The following is a 7,500-nucleotide window of genomic DNA, read 5'->3' as shown; positions in this document are numbered from 1 at the left end:
TGTCGGGCCGCGGCTCACCACGCGGGCGTCAGCATGGCATACACTATGTGACACATGACACATGGCACGAACACGCACACAGTCTCTCTTGCAGGACGCGCTGCCTGGGCCTCCTCGTGTGCCTGAGTGTGGGCCACCGCCGCCGTCCGTCCCTGGGAGCACACTGGCACCCGGGCACGAGTGTGACCACGGTGTCACAAGCCTACGTTAGTTAGGATGCCCCCCGCCCACGCCCTTTGCCCCAACAGGCCCCCAACTTCATCCTCTCCTCCCCCGTCTTTCTTTCTTTCTCTCTCTCTCTCTCTCTCTCTCTCTCTCTCTCTCTCTCTCTCTCTCTCTCTCTCTCTCTCTCTCTCTCTCTCTCTCTTCCTCCTAACCATCCTGCCCCGTCCCCTCCGGCCCATCCTCTGGGCTCATTCTCTGCGTCTTTCCACCCTCCTCTCCATCACTACCCCCGTATTTGCCTTCCCTACCCCCTCTCCTGTCCCCCTCCCTTCCCCCCAGGCGGCGGCGACCTCGACATAGGAGCCGCGACGTCCCCGGCCGCCGCAATGTGACTGCCTGCCCCGACACCAACGGGACCACGTGCGGGCATCTCGGACACGCCCGCCTGCTCCTCCCTTTTCTCAATCCCCTGTCGTGTTTTTCTTTCTGTGTCTGTCTCCGTCTCTCTCTTTCTGTCTCAGCCTCAGTTTCTGTCTCTTTCTTTCCTTTTTTTTCTCTTTATCTTTCTTTCATTCTCTCTCTCTCTCTCTCTCTCTCTCTCTCTCTCTCTCTCTCTCTCTCTCTCTCTCTCTTTGTGTGTGTGTGTGTGTGTGTGTGTGTGTGTGTGTGTGTGTGTGTGTGTGTGTGTGTGTGTGTGTGTGTGTGTGTGTGTGTGTGTGTGTGTGTGTGTGTGTGTGTGTGTGTGTGTGTGTGTGTGTGTGTCTACATGCGTTCTCGACGTGTGAGAATATTAGCGTGTACACAAGGTCTATCCTGCGCGTACGTACCACACAATCCGAGCCAAAACACCATCCACCGTTTCACATCCGCTTCCGCTCCCTAGCCCCCCCCCACCCCCCCGTCCTGAATAGAGTCCCATTGGTCCTCCTGTGAAGACAAGACGCATGATGATAATACCCCGTCATGCCCCCCCCCCCTCCCCGGTCCCTGCCACACACGCATTCCTGGGCGTTGGGCAAGACGGCGAAGCAGCGTGTTCTCGGGAGGTCGACGTCACTTCCTGAGAACACATCCTTTCTTTCTCTCTTTCTCTTATTCTCTCTCTCTCTCTCTCTCTCTCTCTCTCTCTCTCTCTCTCTCTCTCTCTCTCTCTCTCTCTCTCTCTCTCTCTCTCCCTCTCTCTCTCTCTCTCCAGTCTGTTTGACTCTCCTTTGGCACGTCTTCTGTCACATTCGTGTTTTGCAATTCTTTAAACTTACGTCTGCATGTATGTATGTATGTATGTATGTGTGTGTGTGTGTGTGTGTGTGTGTGTGTGTGTGTGTGTGTGTGTGCGTGTCGCAGTTACCAAAACCTTTGTTGCAACACAAAATTAGGCAACAGCTTGAGACTTTCTCCCTTTCTCACACTCACTCATCCTGTGCCTCTCTCCCCCTCTCTCCGTCTCATCCTCCCATCCTCCCATCCCCGGCCTGAGCGGGCACAGGGCCTCCGCCTCTACCCTCAGCAGGAAGAAGAAGAAGAAGAGGAGGAGGAGCAGGAGGAGGTGCGGCGGGCGTTGCTAAGTGCCCCGCGGCGTGCCCTTGTGCCCGGGTGTCCTGCCCGCGGCGACCGAGGGAGGGACGGGACGCGGGCCCGGACAGACTGCCACTCTATAGTGACACCGACACTGGCACCCCCTACCCCTCCCCTCCTTCCCTCTCTCCGACACACACTTAGCCTCGCTCGCCGTGCCACCGCCACTTATCTTGCTGCTGCACTTACACCCCCGCCCCCCCTCCCAGTGACCCCGGGTAAGACCCCCTTCCTCGTCGCCCCCCCCATATCTTCCCTCTTTATTGCCTTACTTACCTGACCTCCCTCCCTTCTTCTTCTTCGCCTTCTCCCCAGCTTGTCCTCTTTCCTTCTTACTCTCCCCAACCCTCCTCCTCCTCTTCCTTTTTCTTCCTCCCCCTTTCCTCCTCCTTCCTTCCAGTCCCCAACCCTCCTCCTCCTCTTCCTCCCCCCTTCTTCTTCCTTCCTTCCTGTCCCCTACCTCCACCTCCTCTTCCTCTCCCTCCTCTTTCCTCTTTCCCCACCATCCTCTTCTCTTCCCAAAACCACGCGCGAGGCATTGTAAGCTTCGCCTTCGTCAGCTGAGGTGTTGAGACTCACTCGCCCGCTCGTTCTCGTTCTACCTTGCTCTTGTCTCCCTTTCTTACATCTTTTTCCTCCCTTCCTCTCTCCCTCTTCCTTTTCCTATATCTCTCTTTCTTTCTTTCTTTTTTTCTTCTTTCTTTCTCTCTCTTCTCTCTCTCTCTCTCTCTCTCTCTCTCTCTCTCTCTCTCTCTCTCTCTCTCTCTCTCTCTCTCTCTCTCTCTCTCTCTCTCTCTTACCTGCTTTACAACTGGGAAACTCAACTAAAAAAAAAAAAAATCCTTGCCGTCTATCCTATCCTACCCTCCCCTCCTCCCAACCTAAGCTTCCTCAAGGACCCCCTCCCTCAAAAAGAAAGAGGGAGAGAAAAAGGAAAACAATGTCTGCCTGTTTCCCCCGACGTTCGAATTCCCAAGATTGCGCCTCGCCCACCCCTTCCCCCTCAAAAGAAAAAAGAAAAGAAAATAAATATATATGAATATATATATACATACATATATATATATATATATATATACAATATATATATATATATACAATATATATATATATACAATATATATATAACATATATATATATATATATATATATATATATATATATATATATATATAATACAACCATTTTCGGAAAACAATAGACTATAAAATACGACCATGAACGGCAAACAAAATGCCCACTGTCTGAGGCCATCATTTTTTTACAAGGTTAGTTAATATAATTAATTTAAGACATTAATCAGTCCGGGTCATCTTCCTCCCTTGTACACTTTTTTTCGCAAAAACAAGAGTAATGAACAAAAGCTCATTTTATCATCCAATAAAACATTACTATACAGCATATATATATATATATATATATATATATATATATATATATATATATATATATATATATATATTGATTGATTGATTGGCTATATATTTATATCGCCAATCAAATGGCCAATATAGACTTCACAATACGGCAAAACAGTAAAATGATGCTTTATACAAGAGGGTCACCGTAATTCCAAGAAGAAACTATACAAAGCTCATAAACTGTGCGACCCGTCTGGACGCACGGCACGAGGCGAGGCTGAGAACAATGCCTGCACAAGCACCCGGAGTTAACGGGCGAATAATAATAAAATTCATTATTATCATAAAACCAAGCAATAACACTACCAATAATAATGAAATAACAATAATAATAACAGATTACAATAATTACAATTACAAATAACAATAACAATAATACCATAATTAATAATAACAATAACAAAATGAAAAGTAATGGTACTTCTAACAACGCAAAAAATCAAAGCCACACAAAATGAACCGAACGCTATTCCGGTCTCAGCCGCCGCCCATTCAACCATCTGTGCTAATGATCTTCCGTGCGACGGAATGTCATGAGAGAGTGTCACTCGAACGTACTTCTATGTGGTTACCTATCTATCTATTTATTTATCTATCTATCTGTCTGTCTGTCTGCCTGTCACGCTAGCTAGCCAGGAAACACGACCGCAGTGGTACGTGATCGCTCTACTCCAGGTCGCGCAATGGTTAGTGTTTATGTTGGTGTTTATACGGGGGGGGGGGGGATTCTTTCTCTTTCTCTCTCTCTCTCTCTCTCTCTCTCTCTCTCTCTCTCTCTCTCTCTCTCTCTCTCTCTCTCTCTCTCTCTCTCTCTCTCTGTGGTAAGAATACGGTAATATACGAACACACACACACACACACACACACACACACACACACACACACACAGACAATCCTCGATTCATTTCAAAATAGCATTGAATGAACTCAGGGCTCAAAACTTTGGAATATTAGCCTTACGAGCCTACAATTCCCCACCATCCTCCCCCCCCTCCCCCGTACCCCGACAACGACAACGGAAGCGCAATGACCTCCAACATCAAAGGTATAACGACTATCCCCTTACTACCCCCACCACGACTACCGATAAAAAGTGAGAGAAAGACAGAGAAAAGAGAGAGAGAGAGAGAGAGATAGGGGTGGGAGAGAACGAGGGAGGGATGGGGAGGTGGGTGAAAGGAAAGAAAGAAAGGAAGGAAGGAAGGAAGGAAGGAGGGAAGGAGAAAGAGAGGGAGAGGGAGAGACACACAGAGAGAAAGAGCAGAGAAGAGAAGAGTAGAGAAAGAGAAAAAGAGAGAGCAAGAGCAAAAGAAAAAGGGAGCCAGAAAATACCATCATCCAGCAACTTTAAAACCTTAAAGCTGTTCTCGTTCCCACTGGCGGGGAATAGTTGAGCCCCCCTACCCCTACCACACCCCGAGCCCTTCCCATGCCGCCGAAAATGTCGGTGCAGTGCATCTCCTTGCAATATTACTGCAACGCAGACCTTTCAGAGTATGGCCCCTGAATGGGCGGGCCATTTACTGAATGGTCTGGTGGCGAGGCGTCACTACGGTATTAGCCTTATATCAAGACGTCTCTATTCACGGCACTATTCATTTTCATTGCGCTCATTGCTAATTAAAGTTATTCGTTTTAGAATTCTTTCAATGTGCATTTTTCACTGTTGATCATGTGCAATACTTTCATTACGATTATTACCGTCATCTGTTTCTTTGCTCTTTGTCTTCCTTCGCGTTCAGTTATCTATCCCTCTCTCTCTCTCTCTCTCTCTCTCTTTACCCTCTTCCTGATAATCGATACAATTTCCGTCCACATTCCTCCCCGAAATTTCAATCATATAAAAATAACAAAAGGGAAAACAAGAGCAAATCAAGAATAAAACTCAAAAGTCCAAGAAAAGTCCACGATCCCCAAGTCCGTATACTTACGAAAATTATTGCATGCGTAACACATCCTAGCAGGCCTTTTCCACGAAATGGCAATATAGACTTAATTATTCTCTTCCAAATGTTCGTTATCGTTTTCGTTTGTTGGTAATAAAAAAAAACACATAAATAACTCTCCTCTCCCTCTCTCTTTCCTCCTCTTTACTCCCTCTTCCTGAGAATCGATACATTATCCGTCCACATCTCCACCCCAAATTAAAATTTTAAAAATTTTTGATGAAAATGTCGTCTTTATCGAAAAAATTTCCGTCCAGATTTCATGAAAAATTCATTTATGGCGTCGCGTGTTCCAGTGACTCTGTGACAAAACGGCCCCGTAGACATGCAAAACCTTCGACATCGCGTCGTCCGGTTGACGCTCGGGGTCGCCTCCGGAACTACGACGGGATTCCAGCCAAAACGACCCGCCTCGGAGTTTTCCTCCCTTTGTTTTTTTCTTCCTGAAAAGAAATTTTCCGAAAATTTTAATTTGGTTTCGAACCCAAAAAAAAACCTTACAAATAAGGTCGAACAAAATCCAAACAAAAAAAGGGCAAAACTGAGGCCGAAAAAATTTGTAATAAAACTCCCAAGTAAGAAAAGTCCAAAATTAAAATTATAGATCACCATAGAGGTTAAAATAGAGAATTTTCCACGAAATGCTTTTCCAAATAAAGTAGTAATTCTCTCTCTCCAAATCAGGACAGGTTTGTGTAAAAAAAACCCCACATACGGTGCTATTTGCTTAATATATATTATATATATATATATATATATATAATATATATTATTATTATATATATAGAGAGAGAGATGAGAGGAGTGAGAGAAAAAAAAAAAATAGATAAAAAATTATGGAAACATTTGTCGTAGTGACTCTTGAGAAACGACACCCATACGACCCCATTAGAAAGATCCTTGACACGAGGAAGAGTCGTGGAGGAGAGAGGGTCGCTCCGTGGAAGGATGAGGAGAGAGAGAGAGCGAGAGGAGAGAGAGAGAGATCCCTAGAAAGACGGTAGTTTTAAAGTATGGTGTTTTATCTCTAAAATCATTAAAATCAGATATGAGAAGAAAAAAAACTTTACATATCGTCGAACAAAACAAAAAGGCAAAACTGAGGCCGAAAAATTGTATATGTAAAAATAATGACCAAAAGTTTAGTAAAATAATAATCAAAGCTTCAAGAAGTGTCAAATCATGACAGGTGGCTCAGAAGAACCACATACGGTGCTAATATATATATATATAAGTATATATTAAATAATATATATAATATAGATATATTAGAAGAGAGAGAAGAGAGAGAGATAGAGAGAGAGAGGAGAAGAGAGAGAGAGAGAGAGAGAGAGTCAGATTTGTCAAATCTTGAGGTGGAGAGAGAGAGAGTGGAGAAGAACCACATACGGTGCTAATATATATATATATATATATATATATATATATATATATATATATATATATATATAATATAAGAGCCTGATATAGAAGATGAGATAAGAGAGTAAGAGAGAGAGTAAGAGAGAGAGCAAGAGAGAGAGAGAGAGAGAGAGAGAGAGAGAGAGAGAGAGAGAGAGAGAGAGAGAGAGAGAGAGAGAGAGAGAGAGAGAGAGAGAGGGAGAGGGTGGGGGGAGAGAAGAGAAGAAACACTGAAAAAGAATCAAATGAAGGGGAAGGAGACAGAGAAAGTAAACGATTGGGTTGAGGAAAACACAAGAGAATGAAAGAGAGAAAAAAAGAGAGAGACGAGGAGACAACAGAAGAGAGACGAAAAATCAAAAACTATAATAAACTATAATAAACTGACAGTTTTAAAAAAAAGGATGAACATGAACAGAGAGGTGGGAGGGAGGGGGAAGAGGATTGAGGCCAACACAATATCTCTTCTGTATGCTATTTTCATTGTTTACATAAATAAACAGTTAATAAAGAACAGACCAAACACGAAACGATAATAAACAAACGAATCTCGAGAGAGGCACGGGTCAATAAAAACAAAAAATCAAATAGCGATCGTTTGATGAACCAGTTTTTTTTTTGTTTTTTTCTTTTTTTCTTAATGACGTTCGCTTTAGATATGTCACTGAACTGCGTCACTGTCAATGTCATCCAGAGAGATAAAAAAGTGGTAAGAAGAAGAATATAATTTTGATATAATTCTGCATAGGACAAAAAACGTTTATATATGTGTGTATGTGGCGTGTATAAATAGCCGTACTGACATGGATATATAAATGGTATGTATGTTTGTACATGTACGACTAAATATAAGCATGGTTGTGAGATTTTTCTTATTTTTTATTTTTTATACACATATAAACATACATAAATGCACATATACAAACATACATACACACAGAGTACACTATACTCACCGTGCATATACACGTATGTGTTTTTTTTTTAATGT

General features: G+C 43.5%; 1 protein-coding gene across 3 annotated transcripts in view; it reads right to left on the bottom strand.

The window, feature by feature from the left end:
- The window catches only part of LOC147472111 (uncharacterized), a 59,699-nt gene that overhangs the window by 29,699 nt on the left and 22,500 nt on the right, over positions 1-7,500 (bottom strand). The window contains exon 1 of one of the 3 annotated variants that reach the window (XM_086555459.1): positions 1-255. This exon is cut by the window's left edge and continues 889 nt beyond it. The exons of the other annotated variants lie outside the window; for them this stretch is intronic. The gene's annotated coding sequence lies outside the window, so the exon portion shown is untranslated. Of the gene's footprint in view, positions 256-7,500 lie in introns of those variants that run through there. 3 annotated transcript variants of the gene reach the window in all.

Source organism: Penaeus japonicus, unplaced genomic scaffold (genome assembly GCF_977035675.1).
Source record: "Penaeus japonicus unplaced genomic scaffold, GWHDUDI00000001_assembly GWHDUDI00000003, whole genome shotgun sequence".
Classification (NCBI taxonomy): domain Eukaryota; kingdom Metazoa; phylum Arthropoda; class Malacostraca; order Decapoda; family Penaeidae; genus Penaeus; species Penaeus japonicus.
The sequence above is the reverse complement of the archived record's forward strand: the minus strand, read 5'-3'. Positions and strand labels throughout refer to the sequence as shown.